This window comes from Carex rostrata, chromosome 16 (assembly GCF_964058835.1).
Source record: "Carex rostrata chromosome 16, lpCarRost1.2, whole genome shotgun sequence".
NCBI classification, from domain to species: Eukaryota; Viridiplantae; Streptophyta; class Magnoliopsida; order Poales; family Cyperaceae; genus Carex; species Carex rostrata.
In genome coordinates this window covers 1,872,566-1,898,736 of record NC_135933.1, presented here as the reverse complement: position 1 = coordinate 1,898,736, position 26,171 = coordinate 1,872,566, and the positions used below count along the sequence as shown (strand labels likewise).

Sequence of the window (26,171 nt, the reverse complement as noted above, 5' to 3'; positions counted from 1 at the left end):
CACAATGGCATTTTGTTAATAATTTATGAGGAGGGGTATTTTGTTTGTTGGTTTGAAAAAGAAGAGTAAATTGTACATTTCCCCATCCTTGTTCTTTTTATCAAACATCCAATTTTTTTTTTTTTTGAGAAGATCAAACATCCAAGTTGCTTCTGAAGGGAAATAGATGAAATTACTCGAATTTCAAAAAATCGTTGATACAAGAGAAATCATTGAAAACGTAAATTCAGGTACTTGATAGGAGAAGAAATTTCTTTGGAGAGGAGAAGAATTTTATGGCTAGCGGTATCAAAGAGTCAGATTTGGTTTAGGTTTTTGTGGGGGGGAATTTATTTAGCGCCAACACTTGGGAGCGGGCAGGCACAGAGAGAGAAAGGAGAGAAAGAAAGGGAGGGGGTAAAATGGTCTTGTTTTTTTAGTTGATATTGTTTAGTATATTATGAGTGTTAAATTTTTATAATTTAATTATTTTTGAGTAAATATGTGAGTTTTTATAATTTTGAAGGGTAAATACGTTATTATGAACTTTTGAGGGGGAAATACGTAATATTGAAGTTTTTGAGGGGAGTACATGAAATTCCCCCTATATTTAATGGTAAATTTTAATATTCAAAGTTTTATTTAATTTGTCATATAAAGTGAAACTTTCTCTACCATCTTTCTCAATTATTTAATAATTTAAATCTAGATTGATACATTAGTATTTTTTTTTTATCGATACATCTTAAAAGATTCTATTAGTCTGTATATTACTAAAAATTTTTTTTTTGTAAATTAAACATGCATATCCAATTGTACACTTGAACCCGATGCTTAAATACAACCCATACTTGAAAATAATATATTTATATACTATTAAGTAAGTGTTGTAAATAACGGTATGGCTCATCAGATGGATATAGTACTGTCAAGCGATTAATCAAAAATAATTAAAAATAATCAGTTATAATAAAACATATATAATCAGTCAATTAGTTAAAAAACCCATTTGACCACCGTTAACAATTAATCGGGCAATTAATCAGTCCAAACGGACATTTTCTACTACACTGTTAAGTATATACCTAGAGGTGCTACTTTTACCCGATTACCCGGATCCGATCCGGAACCGAACCGGATCCGACCTGGAACCGACCCGGATCCGATTAATTTTGATAGGGTATGGTTTAAAAAATATAACCGATTTAAATTATGGGTATGGGTACAAAATTAATAATTTAATATCCGACCCGGATCCGAACCGGAACCGATACTGTAATGGGTAGGATATGGGTATCATTTAATTATCCGACCCATAACCGGACCGGACCCGATACCCGTATAAATACCCGATAAAATATATATTAATAACTCTGCATCAAATTTTTGTGTTAAATAATATATTTTAGCGGAGCTATAATTTGATAAAAACTTAACCAAATTTATGCTACTGTTTTACACTACCCTTTAATTACATCCTTAACTAGCCCTTTAAATACGCCCTTTAATTTTTGTTCTATATTATACATATGTGACACATGACACATGATTGTCAAATTTATTCTTCCATAACCAGCTTATTTTATACCTTTTTTCTTCTATTGCATTCAATTCATAGATTTTTTTTTAATTATAAAAAAGGAAATCACCATCTCTAATATTTTACTTTCTAAAAATTATATCTCCTCCATCCTCCTGAATTCAAAAGCTATTAACAAAAAACTGAATTTAATATTTTTTGTTACACCATGAGTACTCCAAACAACCAACAACCAACTAATAATTTAGAGTTATTATTTTTATTTTGCTATGTAGCATGATATATTTTATTATTTATAAACATGATTAATAGTATAATTTTTATTTTGCAGTAGTTTTTAATTTATATTGTAATGATTTATTATATGAGATGTTTAAGAAATTATAATTATATTTAAATGTAAATAATTTCTCGAATACTTTGGAGTTGTGACTGATATCACTTTATTAGACCTATTATTTCGACTTGTTTCCATACAAAAATCTATGTTTTGAACCAACAAATGGTGTCTTTTACATTGAATATCCATAGAATGTGGTACTGCTATGTTTTGGTTCTTACTTTGCAGGAATCAGGCGAAAACGGGCAAAATCAGGGAAGTTACTGAAATCTGAGACATCCGATGCGACCCTCATCAGAGCCGATGCGACCCTCATCAGAGCCGATGCGACCCTCATCAGAGTTGATGCGACCCTCATCAGAGTCGATGCAAGTTGCATCAGACCTGATGCAGGTCGCATCGCGAGTTTCCAGAGCAGACAGCAAAGGCCCAGAATTGAAGCACTCGTTTTAAAAAGCCTATAAATAGGCCACCCCTGCTACCAGAGAGGGAGTTCCGAAATTTAAAGATTCAAAGCCTCAAGGAGAGAGAAAAGATCAAGAGAGAAGAGAGAGATTGGAGATCGCTTGGAGAAGAAGAGAAGATTGCAAGATCCTCTCCAATCCACCTTGGATCTTTGAGCTTCATCATGATCTGCCTATTCTCTCTCTCTTTTATGCTTTCTTTTGCTATGCTTGAGTAGATCTCTAGTTCTTAGGGTTAGGATGTAGTCTCTAAACCCAGTCTTTGAGTTGAATGATGTTTTGATCTAAGTTTGAACTTGTGTGATTGTTGTTTGAGTATAAATTGTTTGCTTGATTGTGATTTCTTGATTGATTCTTGATTGTCTACTGTTAGATGTCTATAGCATCTCTTCTAGTAATTTGGCCTTGATGTATCTTGTAATTGTGATTGAGCATTTGAGGTAGATCTAAGATCAATAGTAGCCGAGAGGTGAAATTTCTATTATCGAAAGGTTGTAGATACCTCTAGTTAACCAGACAATCAATTTAGGTTAGATACCAGTAGGCGAGAGCCACAGGTTGAAGCCTCGCACAAGAAATCAACTTAGATACGAACACATGTCAGCTCTGCTCGAGGGCCATGCGACCCGCATCAGAGATGATGCGAGTCGCATCATACGGGTCGCATCAGAGATGATGCGAGTCGCATGATAGGTCCAGAGAAGGCAAAGTTTGGGATGAAACCTGAAACCCTAGGAACGCCTTTTATCTTTGATTCAAAACCAAAACCTTTAATTGCTTTCATTTACTGTTAATTGAATTGACACCCAAAATTAGGAAACATAAACAAACCAAACCCAACTTTTCACACTTTTAGTACCTAGCTTGGATAAGTGGTGATTTAGAATCGAATTAAACCGTCCCTGAGGATCGATACCTTAATATACTATACGGATAGGGTTGTGCACTTGCAATCCTAGACGAGAGTAGATTCAAGGTTTAAACTGGTATAGCTTGCTATACCTGAGACTTTGTAGCCTACCTTTGTAAGCGAACAAGTTTTTGGCGCCGTTGCCGGGGACGGCTATCAATTCTTTTCTAGATTTTTGCTTATCTTAGTTAATCTAGATTTTAAATTTGTATCTTTTCTTTTTCTCTACTTCCTTATTACTAAAAACTGGCTTTCATACCCCCTCCTGCAGGTAAATTCAGGCTGACTTACCAACTAAGGAGCAGAGGACCGCTTTTTGACGACACTCCTCCAGACGACACAGTTCCTGCTCAGTCATCAACTGACGCAACCAGCATCGAAGTCGACGCGACCCTCATCACATCTGACGCGACCCTCATCAGAGCTGACGCGGGTGGCATCAGAGCTGACGCTGGTGGCATCAGAGCTGACGCTGGTGGCATCAGAGCTGACGCTGGTGGCATCACTATTGACGCAACTTGTGTGACAGAGACAATGTCAGAGCATCCAAGCAGGGAAGATAGGGAAGCAGATGCCAGAGAAAGGGAAGTCCTGACCGACCAATCTGACAATGAAATGGATGTCTTCATGCCAAGGACCTTACGGGAGTTCAATGTACCAAGGGCTGGGGATGTCAGAGGTGCAATCAGACTACCAAGGATACCTGGGCAACAACCGAACTTCAACCCAGGAGTTGTAAACATGGTTCAGCAGAATGTCTTCAATGGCATGGATCACGAGGATCCACATGCTCATCTCCAAACCTTCCTCGAGTGCATCACAACCATCAAGACCAATGGGGCGACAGCTGATTACACCAAACTTGCTTTATTTCCTTTTACTCTTAGGGACAAGGCTAAGAAATGGTTAGGGTCGTTACCAAGGGATTCTATTACCAATTGGAAGGAGATGTCTAAGTTGTTTCTCACTAGGTTTTTCCCCCACAAAAGAACTGCCAAGGTAAGGAACCAACTGACCAGTTTTAGGCAGAGGTCCGATGAACCCCTCAATGAGGCATGGGAAAGGTTTAGGGAATTGCAATACTCTTGTCCCCATCATGGTATTCCTGATTGGTTGTTGATTCAAACATTCTATGATGGTCTAACTGAGAGCACTCGCACTTCTGTTGATGCAGTTGCAGGTGGGGCGTTAATGTCAAGGGAACCTCTGGAGGCCATGAACCTGATTGACAACATGGCACAGAATCAACAGCGGTCTTGCCGTGACAACACCCGACCTGGAGGTGGAGGCAAGTACGAAGTTGATCAAATCACCACTCTAATCACCAAGTTGGATGCCATGCAGAGGGCAATGGACAAGTTGAGTGTGAAGGCAGTCGAACATCTGCCACAAGTCTGTGTCATGTGTGGAGATGAAAGGCACCCTTATGAGCATTGCCCACTAGTGCAAAGGGATGAGGAACTCGAGCAAGTAAACTATCTCCATAATGAATCATCCCACTTTCTGAGACCCCAATTCAACAATCCCTCCTTCACCAACTCCTTCAACAACCCTTCTAGCAACAACAATAGGAACTTCTACCAGAATGCTTCCTTCCCCAATCAGAACCATCGAGCACCTCAATCCAGTCCTTCTGAGCCATATATTGCTCCCGCTGTGAGTAATTTCATATATGAGCAAGGAAAGATGAACCAGATGATGTTTGAGCAAATGAATCAAATGGCTGCTCAGAATAAGTTGCTGATGGAGCAAATAGATGCCCAAAACAAGTTGATGATGGAGAAAATGGGTCACCAAACCGCACCAAGCCAACCACAGCTTGGAAAGCTGCCCGCGCAGCCAGAACCAAACCCCAGAGGAGAAGCTAAGGCGATCACACTGAGGAGTGGGACCCAGTACGATGAACCAGCCTTCCCAACTGATCAGATTCCAACTGATGCGACCCGCACCACAACCATGCGACCCGCATCAACCTCGGAGGAACCTGTGAATCCTGGTCGCATCGAGCCAATGCGACCAGCAACACCACCTGAAGAACCTGTGGACGCGACCCGCAATGGTACCATGCGACCCGCATCAAAAGGGTCTGACAAAGAGAAAGGAAAAGGGGTTGAGAAACCTGTACCTTACAGACCACCTGTGCCCTTTCCCCGACGATTAGCTGAGAACAAGTTGAACGCACAATTCGCTAAATTCACTGAGGTGATCAAAGGCCTGCACATCACGATTCCGTTCACCGAAGCTCTGACTCAAATGCCTACTTATGCCAAGTTCTTGAAGGACATTCTATCCAACAAGCGAAGCTTGGGGGGGGCATGAGAGGGTGAAACTAACGGAGCAGTGCAGCGCCATTCTGAACAGGGAGCTACCACCCAAACTGGGAGACCCTGGTAAATTCTCAATTCCTTGCAAAATTGGGAAAGCTACCATCAAGCGAGCCCTGTGTGACCTAGGGGCCAACGTGAGTCTCATGCCACGCACCATCTTTGAGCGCATGGGAGTAGGCGAGCTCAGACCCACGCGCATGACTCTACAGCTTGCTGATTCATCTGTCAGGGTACCACTCGGCATAGTGGAGGATGTGCCAGTTCTAGTCGGAAAGTTCTTTGTCCCTGCTGATTTTGTGGTGATGGAGATGGAGGAGGACAAAGAAATTCCCATCATTCTGGGACGGCCATTCTTGAAGACGACTCGAACACTCATTGATGTGGAGAACCGAACTCTGACTCTGCGGATTGGAGATGAGAAAGTGGAGTTTAATCTCAACCGAGCTATGAAGTGCCCCTCTGAAACAGAAACATGCTGCTGGCTTGGTGTGGTCGATCAATTGGCCAAAGAACAATCTCGTAGGCAATACAAACCGGATGAATCCCACGCGGGTCGCGTGCCACAGTTCGAAGGCCTGGAAAACAGAGAACGAGGATCTGATGAAGCTGACGCGAGGTCTTCACACGATCCGAGTGAACCTGACGCGGACCGCGTCAAGGTCCACACAGAGCCGCCGACTCCTGAGCTCAAGCCTTTTCCAGCTAACCTCAGGTATGAGTTCTCAGACCCAAATAACTCTTGTCCTATGATTTTCAATGCAGACCTCGACCCAGCTCGCATCCTCAGATTCTTGGAGGATTTGAAAGCTCAGCAAACTGTGATTGAGGACTTGATCAAGAAGGTGATAAGCACTCATCCAGCCACATGCAAGCTCAGGACTTTACCAGCAAACCAGCACACGGTCTGTACACCTCCGAAGTGGGCACTCCGCCCAGAACCGCCTGATCCACCTTCCATCAACCAGTGAGGCGCCCCCGCCTCACCCCTCACTCCATGTCTGGTTAGTTTCCATATTTTCTTCTATTTACTTTTTCTTGTGTGAATTCAAGCATTGAGAACAATGCTTCATTCAAGCTTGGGGGGGTGAATAGAAGAAAACTGTATCTGCATTTAGGTCATGTTTATTTTTCCAAAATTTGCATTTTTAGGTGATAAATTTGTGTGATTGCTTGGGTTAAGGACTTGTTTGAACAATTTTGGTTGTGATTTGGATGACTTTGAAAAATTAGAACTAACCTCATAATTGATCAAAGAACTGATTAGGAAGGGATGTTTTGAGAACTTGAAAGGATGAAAACTTGAATTGTATCAAAAATCAATTTTTTTTGAAACTGAACTATGCCTTTTAAATAGGACAATGGGGATTTTAAATAAAGAAAAATTTGGATATTCATTGGTATGAATGAATACCAATGGATGTGTGTATTCATGGTATGTGCAAAAGCAAAAGAAAAAAAAAATAAAAAGATGGAGAAAATAAGAGTACTGGCAATAAGTCCTATTGGGCGCCTTTGAGCTTGTCTCTCAAATTAAAAAAAAAAAAAAAAGATGGAGAAAATAAGAGTACTGGCAATAAGTCCTGTTGGGCGCCTTTGAGCTCGTCTCTCAAATTTAGAAAAGAAGAATAACTTTTGCATATATCAACACACGAAGTCCGCGACTTGCTAACCTAAGCTTGTTCCAAGCTTGGGGGAGAAAAAAGGAAAATCTCCACAAATGAGAGCTTGATTTTAGTAAAAGAATGATAGATTGATCAATTCGAGTATTCAGCTTTGCAAGTATTAAAACATTCTAGAACTTGAAGTTTGATTAGTCAATTTGTGGGGTGAATCAAAATTGATCAAGGAAAGTCCAAATCATACCATAAAGATTCTCGAGGTTCTTGATTTAAGCAACTCATGTAAATTTTCACATTTAGGAACTTAACTTGCATTTAGAGTCCAGCCCGGTAACAAAGAACAGATCTCTGCTTGAGGACAAGCAAAGGTTAAGCTTGGGGGAATTTGATATCACTTTATTAGACCTATTATTTCGACTTGTTTCCATACAAAAATCTATGTTTTGAACCAACAAATGGTGCCTTTTACATTGAATATCCATAGAATGTGGTACTGCTATGTTTTGGTTCTTACTTTGCAGGAATCAGGCGAAAACGGGCAAAATCAGGGAAGTTACTGAAATCTGAGACATCCGATGCGACCCTCATCAGAGCCGATGCGACCCTCATCAGAGCCGATGCGACCCTCATCAGAGTTGATGCGACCCTCATCAGAGTCGATGCAGGTTGCATCAGACCTGATGCAGGTCGCATCGCGAGTTTCCAGAGCAGACAGCAAAGGCCCAGAATTGAAGCACTCGTTTTAAAAAGCCTATAAATAGGCCACCCCTGCTACCAGAGAGGGAGTTCCGAAATTTAAAGATTCAAAGCCTCAAGGAGAGAGAAAAGATCAAGAGAGAAGAGAGAGATTGGAGATCGCTTGGAGAAGAAGAGAAGATTGCAAGATCCTCTCCAATCCACCTTGGATCTTTGAGCTTCATCATGATCTGCCTATTCTCTCTCTCTTTTATGCTTTCTTTTGCTATGCTTGAGTAGATCTCTACTTCTTAGGGTTAGGATTGTTGGGTTTTGCGCGGTGTGCTAACCGGAAACCCTTTTAAGCTTAAGTTGCGGAATGACCGTAGAACAAAAATTTCTACGGCCAACTTAAGCTCAGGATTAAACGGGGTATGTCAGGAAACTTTCCAAGGCGGTCCACCTTCAGTATTCCTTTGGCATCAAAACCCAATTTAATCATTTTACAGATCTACTCCATGATTGATTTCTAAAACTTTAATCTACTTACAAATTAAATAGATTAATATAACATATTTATACCTTGTTTCCAAATCACAGTTGGAATGCAGACCGAGCGAGTAGAGCCTCACCAGGGAAGGAATCGACTCGGAGTATCACACGTGTGATACCTCTATCGGTTATCCACCAGGACTAACCGGAGAGCGGTTTATTTCTTCTGCCAGAAATACCGTAAACCGCGGAATTCTGCAAAAACACTATTCACGGGGAAAAGACGAAAACCCATAAACACGAATTTTCGGTTGCTCAGTTTCATCAATATGCAAAACTGACATACCGCTAAATTCGGTAAAACACTATTCATCGATCCCGTAAATATTCTCCACAACAACCCGCAAGATTATACGTCAACTACGTATAACTTTCTTTTCTCAACCGAAACACTATTTGGGAGAGAAACCGAGAAAGAGAGAAAATACCGATTCGTTTCTGCACGAAAAGATACATGTGAATGTGCATATGTATATATGTGAATATCTCTTTCTCTCTCTACCCCTCCACCCCTATTTATAGTGTTTAGATTCGGTTGCAAAAGACCAAAATGCCCTCCAAGTTCGGCCTATTTACAAGATATGCCATTGACACCTCATCCTTTTATATGTGAAATGACCAAAATACCCCTTCCACACCCTTCCACATTCTTCTCCATGCTTCTACACATGCAAGGTGGCATAGGTGTGAAATGACCATTTTGCCCTTGTGGATAGGATTGATGACATGTCATCTGGATAGGATCAATGACGTGTCATGCGGATAAGCACGAATCTGAAAAGACCCGAATGCCCTCGGCCCGAACACAAATAATATTCGTATAATTATTCTGAACAATTATATATATATTTTTCTTTCGGTTATTTGTTTCGGTATTGATGACGTGTCATCTGGATAGGATCAATGACATGTCATGCGGATAAGGACGAATCTGAAAAGACTCGAATGCCCTCGGCCCGAACACAAATAATATTCGTATAATTATTCTGAATAATTATATATATTTTTCTTGCGGTTATTTGTTGTTTCGATAATTTATACAATGTGTCCTGCACATTTATAAATTAACCAGTTAACTTTTATACAACGTGTCATACACGTTTATAAATTAACCAATGTTTTTGCTTGTTATTTTTACATAACATTTATAATTTAATTATAACACGTATAATTAATTATAACCATCTTAATATTAATTATAATCAATTTATAATTAATCAGTAAGATTCTCCGAGTAGCTCCTATATGGTGTGACCCAATAGGATCTGTGTTATGTTGGTAAACAGAGTTAAAACTATTTTAACTTCTGTTAGTCATGGGTGGCATCTGGCAACACATCATGACCATCCAATTACACAGATGATGCTGTACTGTACAATATCACGATCCAGTAAACAATTTACTTGTGTCTGTTCTTCTGTCTCATAGCTATCAGATTAGTTTCAAGGTAGATGTGTGTCATCCTTGCTAACTTAATCTTTTCTTGATCTTGAGCAGATTATCAAATATAATTACTCTTGTAACTATACCGCTAGCAGATAATCTTACTCTATCAAGGGGCCCAGTGATGCTATAGCTCGTATAGAGATACGAGGGACAAATAGTATTCTTGGTAAACTATCACTTCCTCAGCTAAGCTATACATATGGAAAAGCTACCGTTATGACTGCTTTTTACGGACAGCGGTGGATAACAATCACACATACATATTTCTCAGTGGGAACGATAAATACCTCATACTGTAGAACGTGACACTGAATGAAAACATAAATGACACGAACACAATTCTATTTAATGTTTCATTCGGGGTCTGTCAAATACCATGTTTCTAAAACATGTATCTATGTGATTAAAATGACATCTCGTGTCAGGTGGTTTGTAAAACTTAACCATCTTTTAATCCACATACTAACCTTATCGCGGTAATTAGTGTTCCTGCTAATTACCTTGGTCAGTGACCTTTTAAGAGTATATATCATCTATATTATGGAGTTTCACAATTTCAGTCATGAACTCGAAATGATCCATAAATTCAATAATACTCAAGGCAACAAAATGCTATATAAATCATCCAATTCATGAACAAAGCTTTATGATAAATTATCGTATTATTGACTTCTAGATTATTACAAACTAACAATCTCCCACTTAAGCTAGGAGTCAATCATTGTAGACCCTACTTATATACAAAACTCTATATTCTCTAAGATCTCGTAGATCCTGAGAAAATCTCACAGCCAATCTTCTATGCGTTCCAAACTCATAGAAGCATTAAGCATCTAGTGCTTGGCTTGAGGAAGAGATTTTGTGAGTGGATCAGCTGTGTTGCTGACTGTGTCAACTCTACTTATCTTTACATCACCTTTATATTAATTATATCTTTTATAATCAATTATAAACATCTTATGATGTTTATGATCTTTCGTATTAGGTGATAACGTTGTAGACGAGAAACATATCCTTAGTTCTCCTCAAGAACTTAAGGATATTCTTTACAGCATTCCAGTGCTTTATGCCTGTATTAGCCTGATATCTACTCGTCACACTCAAAGCGTACGAGACATCAGGGCGAGTGCACAACATGGCGTTTATGATAGAGCCAATAGCCGAAGCGTATGGTACTCTACTCATATTGCTTTACTCATCAGTTGTCGAAGGACACTGAGTCTTGCTAAGTTGTGTACCATGATACATTGGCAGGAATCCTCTCTTAGAATCCTGCATGCTGAACCAATTCAGCACTTTGTCAATGTACGTGCTTTGACTTAATCCTATAAGTCTCTTTGATCTACCTCGGTAGATCTTTATGCCTAGTATATAGACATCCTCGCCCAAGTCCTTCATCGAGAAAACTCTTCTTTCATGAAGACTTGGCTAATTGCAATAGAGGAATATCGTTTCCTATTAAGAGTATGTCATCTACATATAAGATTAAGAAAGGGCGATGGCACTCCCACTAGTTTTTATGTACACATAAGATTCTTCTTCGCATCTGACGAAGTCAAGCTTTTTGACTTCTACGCCAAATCGAAGATTCCAACTCCGTGATGCATGCTTCAATCCATAAATGGATTCAAGAAGCTTGCATACATTCCCAGCATTCTCTGGATCTTCAAAACCCGTAGGCTGTGTCATGTACACATCCTCTTCTTAAATTTTCATTTAAGAATGCGGTTTTGACATCCATTTGCCATATTTCATCATCATGAAATGCGGCAATTGCTAGGAGTATCCGAATTGACTTAAACATAGCCACGGGTGAAAAAGTTTCATCAATTCCCAGAATTTGTTTGAAACCTTTTCGCTACTAGCCGTGCTTTGTAAATAGTCATATTGTCATCCATGTCTATTTTCTTTTGAAAACCCACTTGTTAGCTATGGGTTTCACCTCATCAAGTGGTACAACTAGGTTCCAGACCGTGTTGTCATACATGGACTGTATTTCGGATCTCATGGCCTCTAGCCATTTATCAGAGTCGGGTCTATCCATTGCTTCCGCATAGGTCAGAGGATCTTCAGTGTCAAAACTGAGACCTCGTGCAGTCCCAAGTACCTCTCGGGTGCATGGACTGTTCTCATTGACCTACGTAGCACTTGTTCTTCAGGCTGTCGAACTTGATCCACAACTGTCTGCGGATCCAGTTCTACTTCAACTTGCGTTGAAGCACTTGAGCTCGAGACTAGAACCTCATCCACAACTATTTGTGGACTTGGTACTTCCAGATGCTCATCAGCCAAAAAATCAAGAGGTGGGTTAATCTGATCTAGTTCAGATATTGTATTGTGTGATGTATCTTGAATTTCTTCAAGTATTACATTACTCCCACTACTTCCTTTTGCAAGAAACTCGTTCTCCAAAAGTATACCATGACGAGCAACAACTAATTTGTTCTCGGACTGGTAATAGAAGTAATATCCTTTCGTTTTCTTAGGATACTCTACGAAAAAGCACTTGTCAGATTTGGGACCAAGTTTGTCAGACGTCAGACGTTTGACAAATACTTTGCAACCCCATTTTTAAGATAAGACATATTTGGGATTTCCCAAACCATAACTCGTATGGAGTCTTTTCAACTGACTTGGATGGAACCATATTTATCGTTAGTGCGGCAGTATCTAGTGCGTGTCCCCAAAATGATTTTGGAAGGGTGGCGTCACTCATCATGGAACGAATCATGTCCAGCATGGTTTGTTTCATTTTCTTGGCAACACTGTAACATTGCGGTGTTCCTAGAGGTGTGAGTTGTGAGACTATCTCACATTTCTTTAAGTACGTTTTGAAAACCATAACTCAAGTATTCGCCTCCACGGTCCTACCGTAATGCCTTAATACTTTTGTTCAGTTGATTTTCTACTTTAGTCTTAAATTCCTTGAACTCTTCAAAGGATTCAGACTTATGTCTCATGTAAGTCAATACTTTCATGAAACGTTTTGAGTCTTTTGTTATTGATGTTAAACACGTGGTTTTCCATTTCTAGCATATAAAGATCATTTAACAAGTAAGATGATCCATAATATGTCTCATTTTTATAAATAGAACATCTATTGTCCTTTATAACAAACGAGAAACCATTCATCTCTAAACATGAGATTGATATGATATTTCTAGAAATGGTAGGAACAAAATAGACATTTTCTAGTTCCAGAATAAACCCGCTAGGCAAGTACAATTCTATCCTACCGACTGTAACGGTTGCAACTTGTGCTCCGTTTCCAACTCGGAGTTGTACTTCCTTATTGCGTAACTTCCTCTTAGTGAGTGCATATTCGTGCAAATATGAGCACATGATTCGGTATCCAGTACCCAATCATTAAGAGAGGTTGCAACATTAATTTCAATAACATAAATACTTGAGACTGAGACTTTTGAGACATTCTCAAACTTCATATCTCCAAGATACTCCGGGCAGTTTCTCTTCCAGTGACCTTTGCTATTGCTAAAATAGCAGTCAGAGTTAGCAGAAACATTTATCTTGGGAGAGTTCGTTCCTGGAACCAACTTCCCTTTGCCTTTGTACTTAATCGCCGTTTTTCCCTTTTGCTTTCTTGATCTTCCTTCCACCTTCTTGGATCATGAGGACATGAGAGCTATTCTCGATGTCTTTATCAGTGATCCTCAGCATCCCTTGGGGCTCCTGCAAGCTCTTATCCAACTCTTGCTTATGGGAGTTCACAATGAACTCCGAATAACTGGGAGGAAATGAGTTCAGGATAACTTCCGTGGCCAACTCGTGGCTCAATGGACAATTAAGCTTCTCCAGTTTCTCATCATCACTTGTCATACGAAGCGTGTGAGTACTGACAGAGCTGCTCTGTTCTATTTAAGCAGGGACCGGTGTATTTAGGATATATTCCTTTTTCTCACGTATGTCTACCTTTTCGAGTAGGTAGCGTAAAGAGAAAGACGTTTCTTTAGCCATATTTCTACAACGTTTAAAGTAAAGATTTTTAGCTTTGTTCATGTAATGTTTTATTCAATAATAAAACTCCCACTGCAAATTTGTTCTATTCCCGTTTGCAGTAGGACCAAGATCCATATTTTCACCAATAACCAAGGCAGTGTATGCATATCATGGCTATCAGTTATCTTAGGTAAGCAAACTTGCTAATCACATCTCTTTGTGATTCTTGGTTTCGTTAAAACATCACGTGTATTTAACGAAGACTTTGCCCCGAGCCCAAAACTGTTTTGGAAATCATCGGTAAGTAACCTCACTCTATTTGGTTTGATATGTCGGACATAACCCTCGACCACCAAAGGTAAAAGGCGATGTCTACTGAGTAGTTTACCCATCAACCAATGAACAATGGTTTGAGGAGGATAGAGTGGGAAGGGCATACTACTTAGTATTTAATGGGTTGGTGTTTATGCTTAACAGTGCCAGCAATCTCCAAAGGGGTATGTGAGAAAGAATGACTAATGTGATTCTATTCGTATCTTTATAGCGACTTCTTTCATATGCTTCATTAAGCAATTATGAAAAAGAAGTCTTGAATACTGAATGTGATCTCCATTTCTTTTCTTATCTTATGTTAGAAAGAACGATTAATGTGATTCTATTCGTATCTTTATAGCGACCTCTTTCATATGCTTCATTAAGCAGTCGTGGAAAGGAAGTCTAAAATATCGAATGTGATCCCCATTACTTTCTTTTCTCAGCATATGTAAGAATAACTAAATGTGATTCTATTCGTATCTTTATAACGACCTCTTTCATATGCTTCATTAAGCAGTCGTGGAAAGGAAGTCTTGAATACGAAATGTGATCTCCATTAGTTTATGTTCTTATCAGTACCTCTTTGATATGCTTAGCTTTGTTAAGCAGTCAGTTCTTGTAACTGACTTTAGCTACCGTCTATCTTGTAGAGGTAGTTTATATGATTTCTTATAAAAACGGTAAATCTAATCTATACGTTTTTATATGATAGCAGTAAATCTGATTTACCTATATATGTGATCGAGTCACGTATATTTCTTTCAGTTCGTAATGTTGACCTTGGTCAGTGTTACGGACACGTGAAAGTTGCTTGTCAGAAAAATACCGATTGTGATCCACTTCCTATCTTCCTCAAAGACCTCTTTCATATGCTTCGGTAAGCAGTCGTGGAAAGGAAGTCAGACAGAAAGAATAGTGAATATGATCTCATTTACATTTTCCTAAAAGACCTCTTTCATATGCTTCAGCAAGCAGTCGTGGAAAGGAAGTCAGAAAGAAACAATGTCAAATGTGATCCCACATTCATATTTTTCTTCAAAGAAAGTTTTCTTTCACGGTTCCTTAGAAAGATGGTAAATCTAATTTTACTCATTTTTCATTTTAAAGCAGTAAATCTAATTTACTCTAAGCTGTAAATCTAATTTACTTATATACGGGACCAAGTCGGTATATAATCTATCAGTTACCAATTCTTTATTTTGCAGCTATGCTCAGTTCTTATTTATACCATTTAAAGCACATAAACAATTTATATGTTTTAAAATCAGATATTCTTTTCGGTCCATAAAGCAATTTGGTAACGTGACAAAGTTCCTTTTGGGCCAGTCATTAGGACACGTGAAAGGGGCTCCCAGGAAAGATTGGGGTCACGAGGACCGCTTGACTCAATCTTTCCTAGACAGAACCATCTCTTTCTTGTGTGGAAATGACAGCTCTTACTCAGGTACTTTATCACATTCTTCGATGAACTTTATTTATCCGAAGGTTTTCGAAAAGGCGAAAAACTTACACTAAATTTTGCCATTTCAAAAGCGTTAAAGCAATTTGGTAACGTGACAAAGTCCCCTTTGGGTCAGCTATCAGGACACGTAAAAGAGGGTTAGACGAAAAGCCGAGACTTTTCTTGTCATTAACCTTGTCTTTTACGGGTGGAGATTAACAGCTCTTACTCAGGTACTTTATTGCTTCATCACATTCTTAGATGAACTTTAACGCAATCAAAAGTTTTGAAAACGAAAACATAAAGAAAGCATAAAATCCTATTTTATCTTTCTCGGTCGGAAAACCGATCCAAGAAATGTAAAAGTTTACATTTCATAAGAAAGCATAAAGAAAGCTTAAATCTAATTTAACTTTCTTAGTCGGTAGAACCGATCCAAGAAAATCTCATTTCTAATCGGTTTTGGACTTAAGCTGCAAATGTAAGAATTAAACTGATATGCGGTATATGCACCTAATTTGCATAAGTTATAACTTTTAGAAAATCAATCAGCGGGAGAGCCTTGTGCTCTGATACCACTGTTGGGTTTTGCGCGGTGTGCTAACCGGAAACCCTTTTAAGCTTAAGTTGCGGAATGACCGTAGAACAAAAATTTCTACGGCCAACTTAAGCTCAGGATTAAACGGGGTATGTCAGGAAACTTTCCAAGGCGGTCCACCTTCAGTATTCCTTTGGCATCAAAACCCAATTTAATCATTTTACAGATCTACTCCATGATTGATTTCTAAAACTTTAATCTACTTACAAATTAAATAGATTAATATAACATATTTATACCTTGTTTCCAAATCACAGTTGGAATGCAGACCGAGCGAGTAGAGCCTCACCAGGGAAGGAATCGACTCGGAGTATCACACGTGTGATACCTCTATCGGTTATCCACCAGGACTAACCGGAGAGCGGTTTATTTCTTCTGCCAGAAATACCGTAAACCGCGGAATTCTGCAAAAACACTATTCACGGGGAAAAGACGAAAACCCATAAACACGAATTTTCGGTTGCTCAGTTTCATCAATATGCAAAACTGACATACCGCTAAATTCGGTAAAACACTATTCATCGATCCCGTAAATATTCTCCACAACAACCCGCAAGATTATACGTCAACTACGTATAACTTTCTTTTCTCAACCGAAACACTATTTGGGAGAGAAACCGAGAAAGAGAGAAAATACCGATTCGTTTCTGCACGAAAAGATACATGTGAATGTGCATATGTATATATGTGAATATCTCTTTCTCTCTCTACCCCTCCACCCCTATTTATAGTGTTTAGATTCGGTTGCAAAAGACCAAAATGCCCTCCAAGTTCGGCCTATTTACAAGATATGCCATTGACACCTCATCCTTTTATATGTGAAATGACCAAAATACCCCTTCCACACCCTTCCACATTCTTCTCCATGCTTCTACACATGCAAGGTGGCATAGGTGTGAAATGACCATTTTGCCCTTGTGGATAGGATTGATGACATGTCATCTGGATAGGATCAATGACGTGTCATGCGGATAAGCACGAATCTGAAAAGACCCGAATGCCCTCGGCCCGAACACAAATAATATTCGTATAATTATTCTGAACAATTATATATATATTTTTCTTTCGGTTATTTGTTTCGGTATTGATGACGTGTCATCTGGATAGGATCAATGACATGTCATGCGGATAAGGACGAATCTGAAAAGACTCGAATGCCCTCGGCCCGAACACAAATAATATTCGTATAATTATTCTGAATAATTATATATATTTTTCTTGCGGTTATTTGTTGTTTCGATAATTTATACAATGTGTCCTGCACATTTATAAATTAACCAGTTAACTTTTATACAACGTGTCATACACGTTTATAAATTAACCAATGTTTTTGCTTGTTATTTTTACATAACATTTATAATTTAATTATAACACGTATAATTAATTATAACCATCTTAATATTAATTATAATCAATTTATAATTAATCAGTAAGATTCTCCGAGTAGCTCCTATATGGTGTGACCCAATAGGATCTGTGTTATGTTGGTAAACAGAGTTAAAACTATTTTAACTTCTGTTAGTCATGGGTGGCATCTGGCAACACATCATGACCATCCAATTACACAGATGATGCTGTACTGTACAATATCACGATCCAGTAAACAATTTACTTGTGTCTGTTCTTCTGTCTCATAGCTATCAGATTAGTTTCAAGGTAGATGTGTGTCATCCTTGCTAACTTAATCTTTTCTTGATCTTGAGCAGATTATCAAATATAATTACTCTTGTAACTATACCGCTAGCAGATAATCTTACTCTATCAAGGGGCCCAGTGATGCTATAGCTCGTATAGAGATACGAGGGACAAATAGTATTCTTGGTAAACTATCACTTCCTCAGCTAAGCTATACATATGGAAAAGCTACCGTTATGACTGCTTTTTACGGACAGCGGTGGATAACAATCACACATACATATTTCTCAGTGGGAACGATAAATACCTCATACTGTAGAACGTGACACTGAATGAAAACATAAATGACACGAACACAATTCTATTTAATGTTTCATTCGGGGTCTGTCAAATACCATGTTTCTAAAACATGTATCTATGTGATTAAAATGACATCTCGTGTCAGGTGGTTTGTAAAACTTAACCATCTTTTAATCCACATACTAACCTTATCGCGGTAATTAGTGTTCCTGCTAATTACCTTGGTCAGTGACCTTTTAAGAGTATATATCATCTATATTATGGAGTTTCACAATTTCAGTCATGAACTCGAAATGATCCATAAATTCAATAATACTCAAGGCAACAAAATGCTATATAAATCATCCAATTCATGAACAAAGCTTTATGATAAATTATCGTATTATTGACTTCTAGATTATTACAAACTAACAAGGATGTAGTCTCTAAACCTTGTCTTTGAGTTGAATGATGTTTTGATCTAAGTTTGAACTTGTGTGATTGTTGTTTGAGTATTCATTGTTTGCTTGATTGTGATTTCTTGATTGATTCTTGATTGTCTACTGTTAGATGTCTATAGCATCTCTTCTAGTAATTTGGCCTTGATGTATCTTGTAATTGTGATTGAGCATTTGAGGTAGATCTAAGATCAATAGTAGCCGAGAGGTGAAATTTCTATTATCGAAAGGTTGTAGATACCTCTAGTTAACCAGACAATCAATTTAGGTTAGATACCAGTAGGCGAGAGCCACAGGTTGAAGCCTCGCACAAGAAATCAACTTAGATACGAACACATGTCAGCTCTGCTCGAGGGCCATGCGACCCGCATCAGAGATGATGCGAGTCGCATCATACGGGTCGCATCAGAGATGATGCGAGTCGCATGATAGGTCCAGAGAAGGCAAAGTTTGGGATGAAACCTGAAACCCTAGGAACGCCTTTTATCTTTGATTCAAAACCAAAACCTTTAATTGCTTTCATTTACTGTTAATTGAATTGACACCCAAAATTAGGAAACATAAACAAACCAAACCCAACTTTTCACACTTCTAGTACCTAGCTTGGATAAGTGGTGATTTAGAATCGAATTAAACCGTCCCTGAGGATCGATACCTTAATATACTATACGGATAGGGTTGTGCACTTGCAATCCTAGACGAGAGTAGATTCAAGGTTTAAACTGGTATAGCTTGCTATACCTGAGACTTTGTAGCCTACCTTTGTAAGCGAACAGTGACCTATACCCGCTCTGGATCCGGAACCGCCCCGTATCCGAACCGGACCCGATAATCCACAAACAAGTTACGGGTATCTATCTACCCGGAACCGAAAGACTGGACCCGAAATATCTACGGGTAGATAGGTATCCGGATCCGGACCCGACCCGATTTGAAACAAATAAGTATATGAATCGAAATTTGGACCCGAACACTTTTAGGGTCCGGGTCCAAATATAATAGTACCCGGACCCGACCCGACCCGATAGCACCTCTATATATACCTTGATCTAATGTTTGCAAAGTACATATTGCTAGCTTTGTGTTTGACAAGAAAAATAAAATTAAGCGAAGTAGATATCAAATAACTTTAAAATATCAGTTTGATGGTAATGAAGTATATAGACGAATCTTTTATTTTTACCATATTTAAAAAGAAAAATAAACCAAATAGCTCTTTTTATTATCTTCTAAAAATTATATTTTTACTAAAATTGCAGATTCAATCTACAATTTTCAGATTTAATCGGCGACCCATCACAGATTCAAACTGCAGTCCATTTTTTATTTTTACAGATTCAATAGTTTACAAAATTTACTAGTTTGTAAACTATCTATACATCTGTTCATTGCAGTTCCTTTTGTTCTCTTTTTAATAGTGGGACCCACCATTTGTTCACTCCAGTCTAGGGCTATAAATGAGCTGAGTTTGAGCAAGTTACCTCCAACTCGTGTTCAGCTCATTTAGTAAATGAGCCAGTCAACTCGAGTTGGGATGTCAATACGAGCTGTAAAGCCAACTCAAGTTTTCATTACCAACTCGAGTTGGCTCACAACTCGTTTGATCAGTCAATTTTCGTAGTTATAGTTATATACTAGTAAGAGTTTATCTAAACAAAAATAATTCAAATGATTTCGTAAGAGTTATATAAACACAAACAATTCAAAGATAATTAACAAGACAACTCACAAAACAAAAAAAAAAATCCAAATAACCTCCTAGGAGTCATTTAGAAGGGCATAAGCTTATTGTGGCGAATTTTGTGTAACTCGAGTTGTTAATGAACGAGTTGGGGTATGCTCAAACTCATAACTCCCTCATTTACAACTTGAGTCAGCCAACTCGAGTTGGAACTGACTCAAGTTATAAATGAGCAAGTTACAAGTTTGAGCGATTTTGTACAGTCATACTGCAGTCTCTTTAGAGGGCATTTGGTTTGTGCTTTTGAAAGGCAATTCTCAGTCATTGTGATTTTTTGGAAAATGATTAGTGTGTTAGGTAAAATTAATTTGCAGTCATATTTCTAGTTTCAAAATTCAAAATGTCGATTCGAACCGTTTAAGTTGATATCCATATTAAATTGTGCTTGGAGACCAAATTTTATATTTTTTGGAAATTTTTTTAGAATTTTTGAAAATCACTGTTTTTGATGGTCCATAATTTTCTGAAAAACACTGATTTTGAAAAATTCTAAAAAAATAGTAAAAAATTTTCAAAAAATTATAAAATTTGGTCTCCAAGCACAATTTAATATGGATATCAACTTGAACAGTTCAGATCAATGTTATAAATAGCTAGCTATAGCGGTTTTGGACCTAGAAAGCTAAGCTACGGGGTAAAACTGCGCTAATCGAGCTAGGGCCGCTATAGCGTGTAGCGCGTAGCGGCAATAGCGGTCCGCTATGCTACATGGCTTATAATTTTGCAATTTTAATGGGCCTTAATGTCCAGATGGACTTTTTTTACTTTATCAAGCTATATCAATATAATGGAACATGTGCGGGCTATACCGCTATATTAATTAAATTTTGTATCATGCATTAATATATGGTAGTGGTATATTTTGAATATAAAATATATCGATAGTTTTTGAAATAAGGATATTTTGAATGACAATTTGAACTTTGTATTAGTTCAATATGAATATTAGAACTTCTTAATTAATTTGGTATTTTTTTTTCTTGATGAGACATGTTTACTATTAGTAGAAATATAAAATATAATTTTTGAAATAGAAAAAAAATGCTATTTATGATAGCTTTCGCTATAGCTGCGCTATTCGCTAAAGCTTTTTTTTTTTTTGTCTCCTCGCTATGCCACTATAAACACTATTTAGAACCTTGGTTCGGATCGATGTTTTAAACTTTGAAACTAGAGATATGAGCGCAAATTAAAACACCCACTTTATTTTGCAAAGCATGGTAGCATTACTATATATATATATATATATATATATATATATATATATGAGTAGGGTTAAAATGCACTATTGGTTTTGTGCCCCAACCATATCCCACGTCTCTATCTCCGTTTACAAAGTTCAAACAGTCGATTCGAACCGCTCAACGTGATATACATATTAAAATGTGCTTAGAGACCAAATTTTTATATTTTTTTGAATTTTTTTAGATAGGTATAAAATCACTATTTTTGGATGGTCTAGATGCAGTGATTTTGTACCTATCTAAAAAAATAGTAAGAAAATTCCAAAAAATATAAAATTTGGTCTCTAAGCACATTTTAATATGTATATCATGTTGAGCGATTCGAATCGACTGTTTGAACCAACGCAGATAGAGGCGTGGAGTGTGGTTGAGGCACAAAACCAATGGTGCATTTTAACCCTACTCTCTCTCTCTCTCTATATATATATGAGGTTCAAATGCCTTCATTGTTTGTGCCTCCACCATACCTCTATTTTTTAAAACTTTAATAACTCAAAATTTAAAACTTAAAAGTCAAAATAAAACCGTTAAATGTGATATATGTTATTTTCTCTATGTACTCATAAAAAATTATCACATTTCAATGTGAATCAATAAGTTGAAAAGTCAATGTATAGAAATCATCCACATTAATACATTTTATACAAGCTTCTGATGGCAACCAAAATAAAATTAAAATATCATAATTTTTTATACTTGCATAGATAAAATGATGTAGATCATAACCAACAGTTTTATTTTAACTTTGAAGTTTTATAAGTCATTTCTATGTTTTCAATGTCCAAATGATTGATCTGAAATGCTCAACATGTTCTTCATATTAATATGTGTTTGGAGACTAAATTTTATATTTTTTGAAATTTTTTTACTCTCATATGCTTATGGAAATAGAGTAGCCAACCCCCCTCTCTCTATATATATATATATAGAGGTTGCCTACTCTACTTACATATATATATATAGAGAGAGAGGGAGGTTGGCTACTCTTGGCTACTCTACTTCCATAAGCATATGAGAGTATATACTTATAAGTCATTTTTTCATTTTTAAAATTCAAAAAATCGATCTGAACCGTTAGATGTGATATCTATATTGAAATGTGCTTGGAGATCAAATTTTACATTTTTATGAATTTTTTTACTATTTATTAAGCCACTTTGAAAATCGCTGATCCAACGGTGGCTTCTGATTTTACTGTTTTGTTAAGCCACCATTGAATCAGTGATTTTCAAAGTGGCTTAATAAATAGTAAACAAAATTAGAAAAATGTAATAGACTCACAAACGATTTGGAATCGTGTGCGAGGAAGAAAAAACAAAAGTCGCAGATTGGATCTATCATTTTCATATTGGAGTCGTCGATTCAATCAGCGATGTCAATTATAAAAATCATATATTGAATCGACGATTCTGGTAAACATCAAATTTTTAGAAGAAAAAAAAAAGGAGTTATCTGATTTATATTTTTGTAAGATAATAAAAATAAGAAACGATTCCACTGTAACCGATTATAGTTAATGAAAACTAGAGCTAGATCCTTCTCTTTTATTAAAAAAAATGGTAAAAATAAAAATTTCGGGTAAATAGATGAAATAGTATTAAATAAAAAAAATCCAGTTATTATCATATGTTAGATGTACAAGTATCTGGGTTTTTCCTACAAGCAATAGATGAAATAGTATTAAATAAAAAAAATCCAGTTATTATCATATGTTAGATGTACAAGTATCTGGGTTTTCCTACAAGCAATAGATGAAATAGTATTAAATAAAAAAATCCAGTTATTATCATATGTTAGATGTACAAGTATCTGGGTTTTTCCTACAAGCAATAGATGAAATAGTATTAAATAAAAAAATCCAGTTATTATCATATGTTAGATGTACAAGTATCTGGGTTTTTCCTACAAGCAATAGATGAAATAGTATTAAATAAAAAAAATCCAGTTATTATCATATGTTAGATGTACAAGTATCTGGGTTTTTCCTACAAGCAATAGATGAAATAGTATTAAATAAAAAAATCCAGTTATTATCATATGTTAGATGTACAAGTATCTGGATTTTTCCTACAAGCAATAGATGAAATAGTATTAAATAAAAAAATCCAGTTATTATCATATGTTAGATGTACAAGTATCTGGGTTTTTCCTACAAGCAACTTGGATGGACTAATCTCTGCATAGCACTATACAATTTAATTTTTGACTTTTAATTAGCAGACTAATCTCTGCAAGCCGCTGTCAAAATATAATCCCTATTTTCTATTTATAAACGAACAGTGTATTTTATAGCTGTCAATGAACAGGTTATTTGACCAAGATATCATTGTTTGAATACATTATCCCTAGTACTCAGAAGAAATGCTATTATCTAGATTTTTTTTTTTTAATATTTTTCTCTTTTTTTTTTTCTTTTTTTTTTTGCTGTCTTTGCTTATTATGTAAATATTTTTTCAGTTATTAATGAAAATTTGTAGGCTTATGCCTGTTTACTCAAAAAAAAAAAATATTGTTAATACAGTGCAATGGCTCTAGACAAGAGAAAAAAGAGAGAGCAAGTAATTAAAGGTTCGGGTATTGATAACATTGTACACAGGGGCGGACCCAAAATTTTCATCAGAAGGGCAAAAAAATATCGAATCGGATTTAAACTCATTAACTAATTGAATACTTGATAAAAAAAAATGTTTTGACTTATATTTTCTAATATGCTGACTTATAATTTTTAATTCTATAACTTATAATTAATATTACCAATCATAATTCAAGAAATTTATTTTGATTTTAATACTAAATTTAACCCAAATTACAAAGTAAACATCTAGAGAGGAACAAAAAAAATTCCAGAGAGGGACAAAATCGATTAGTACCAATAGATCACCACTAAAACTCGAAATCCAGAAGAGACGGCTACCCCCTGTGCTAGTAGATCCGCCCCTTATTGTACACTGTCTTAAGCATTAGTGTATCTTCTTGGATTTCCAAAACTCTTCTTAAAATTTTTTTTTTTTCCTTCTCGTAACTAATTAACTTTCAAATTATTACTTCATTAATTCACAAATCTATCCTCTTGAATTGTAGAGGATCGATTGAAAAACAAAAGTTAGTAAATGTAATATTAATCAAATTATTTTTAAGCGTAAACTTGATTTCTAAAAAATAAAATCAATACCTTATAATGATGCAAAATTTCATCTACACGATAGATATTTAAAAAAAAATAGCAAACTTTTATAATTACTAAATTAGAATAACAGTTAGAAATACAATTTATTTGAATCGCGCTGGACGCTACACTTGTCAAATGGAAATCGTGTACGCAAACACATTATATTTATAACATATGGTCTATTTATTTGCCTATTTGACTCCAATATAAGAAACTACCACCCATTCTTTCTTCATTTTTATTTCTAAATAATAGGAAACTTCCACCTACTCATATACTCTCCGAACTTTCACTTTCATATTTTGACTAGTATAACATCAATGTCAGATGACACTAACTACAAAATTAATTGTATAGACTTTAAACGACTAATTTAAACTATTCAAACCGATTTAATTTATGAGTGATCCGTTTATTTGCAAAATTTTTATATTTTATAGTTATTTTAGTATCAAATCCAGCGGTCAAAAATGTTGAAAAATAAATGCATTAAAATTAACTTAAAAACTCATACATTTGACAGCTTGACTTGATACTAAATAAATTAAAAAAATTATAAATTTTGTATGTAAACGCACAACTAATAAAATAGATCGGTTTGAACGGTTTGAATTTATCATTTGAAGTCAATTCAATAAGTTTTGAACTCGGTGTTATATAGGATGAAATGACATAGTAATAAAGAGTCCGGCTAGTATAACATCGGTGTCACATAACACTAATTTCGAAATTAATTGAATAGACTTCAAACAACTAATCTAAACCGTTCAAACCAATTTGCTTTATGAGTGATGTATTTACATGCAAACTTTTTATATTTTCGAGTTATTTTAGTATCAAATCAAGCGGTAAAAAAAATAAAAAAATAAATGTATTAAAATTAACTTAAAAACTCACAATTTGACTACTTTACTTGATACCAAATAAATTCAAAAGGTTATAAATTTTACATGTAAACGCACAACTAATGAAGTTGATTGGTTTGAACGGTTTGGATTCACCGTTTGAAGTCAATTCGATAGGTTTTGGAGTTAGTGTTATATAGACTGAAATAACACTGATGTTATACTAGCCAAACTCAGTAATAAGACTAGCTTGCTATCTTTTGATACAGTAACATGCTATGTTATTTTAAAAAATATATATATTGAATATGTTTTAACGGTAAATTCAAATTGTTAAAACTGATACACTTTATGAGTAATGCATTTAAATGCAAAGATATATTAAATTTTAAATTTATTTGATATAAAGACAAGCGGTCAAAAAACAAAGAATTATAAGTCATCTTAATACATACATTTTTGTTATTTTTTTTTACCATTTGACGTTATACTAAATGAATGCAAACATTTATAAATTTTATATGTAAATACATCACTCATGAAATAGATCGATTTCAACTGTTTGGATAAATTTTATATGTAAATACATCACTCGTGAAATAGATCGATTTCAACGGTTTGGATTGTTTGAAGTATG

The 26,171-nt window shown here is 36.2% G+C and overlaps 1 non-coding gene across 1 annotated transcript; it reads right to left on the bottom strand.

The window, feature by feature from the left end:
- Nucleotides 1-4,229: 4,229 nt before the first annotated feature.
- On the bottom strand, nt 4,230-4,336 carry LOC144567882 (small nucleolar RNA R71). Its single transcript, XR_013515531.1, has one exon. It is a non-coding gene; the product is annotated as a small nucleolar RNA R71 (small nucleolar RNA).
- Nucleotides 4,337-26,171: the final 21,835 nt, after the last annotated feature.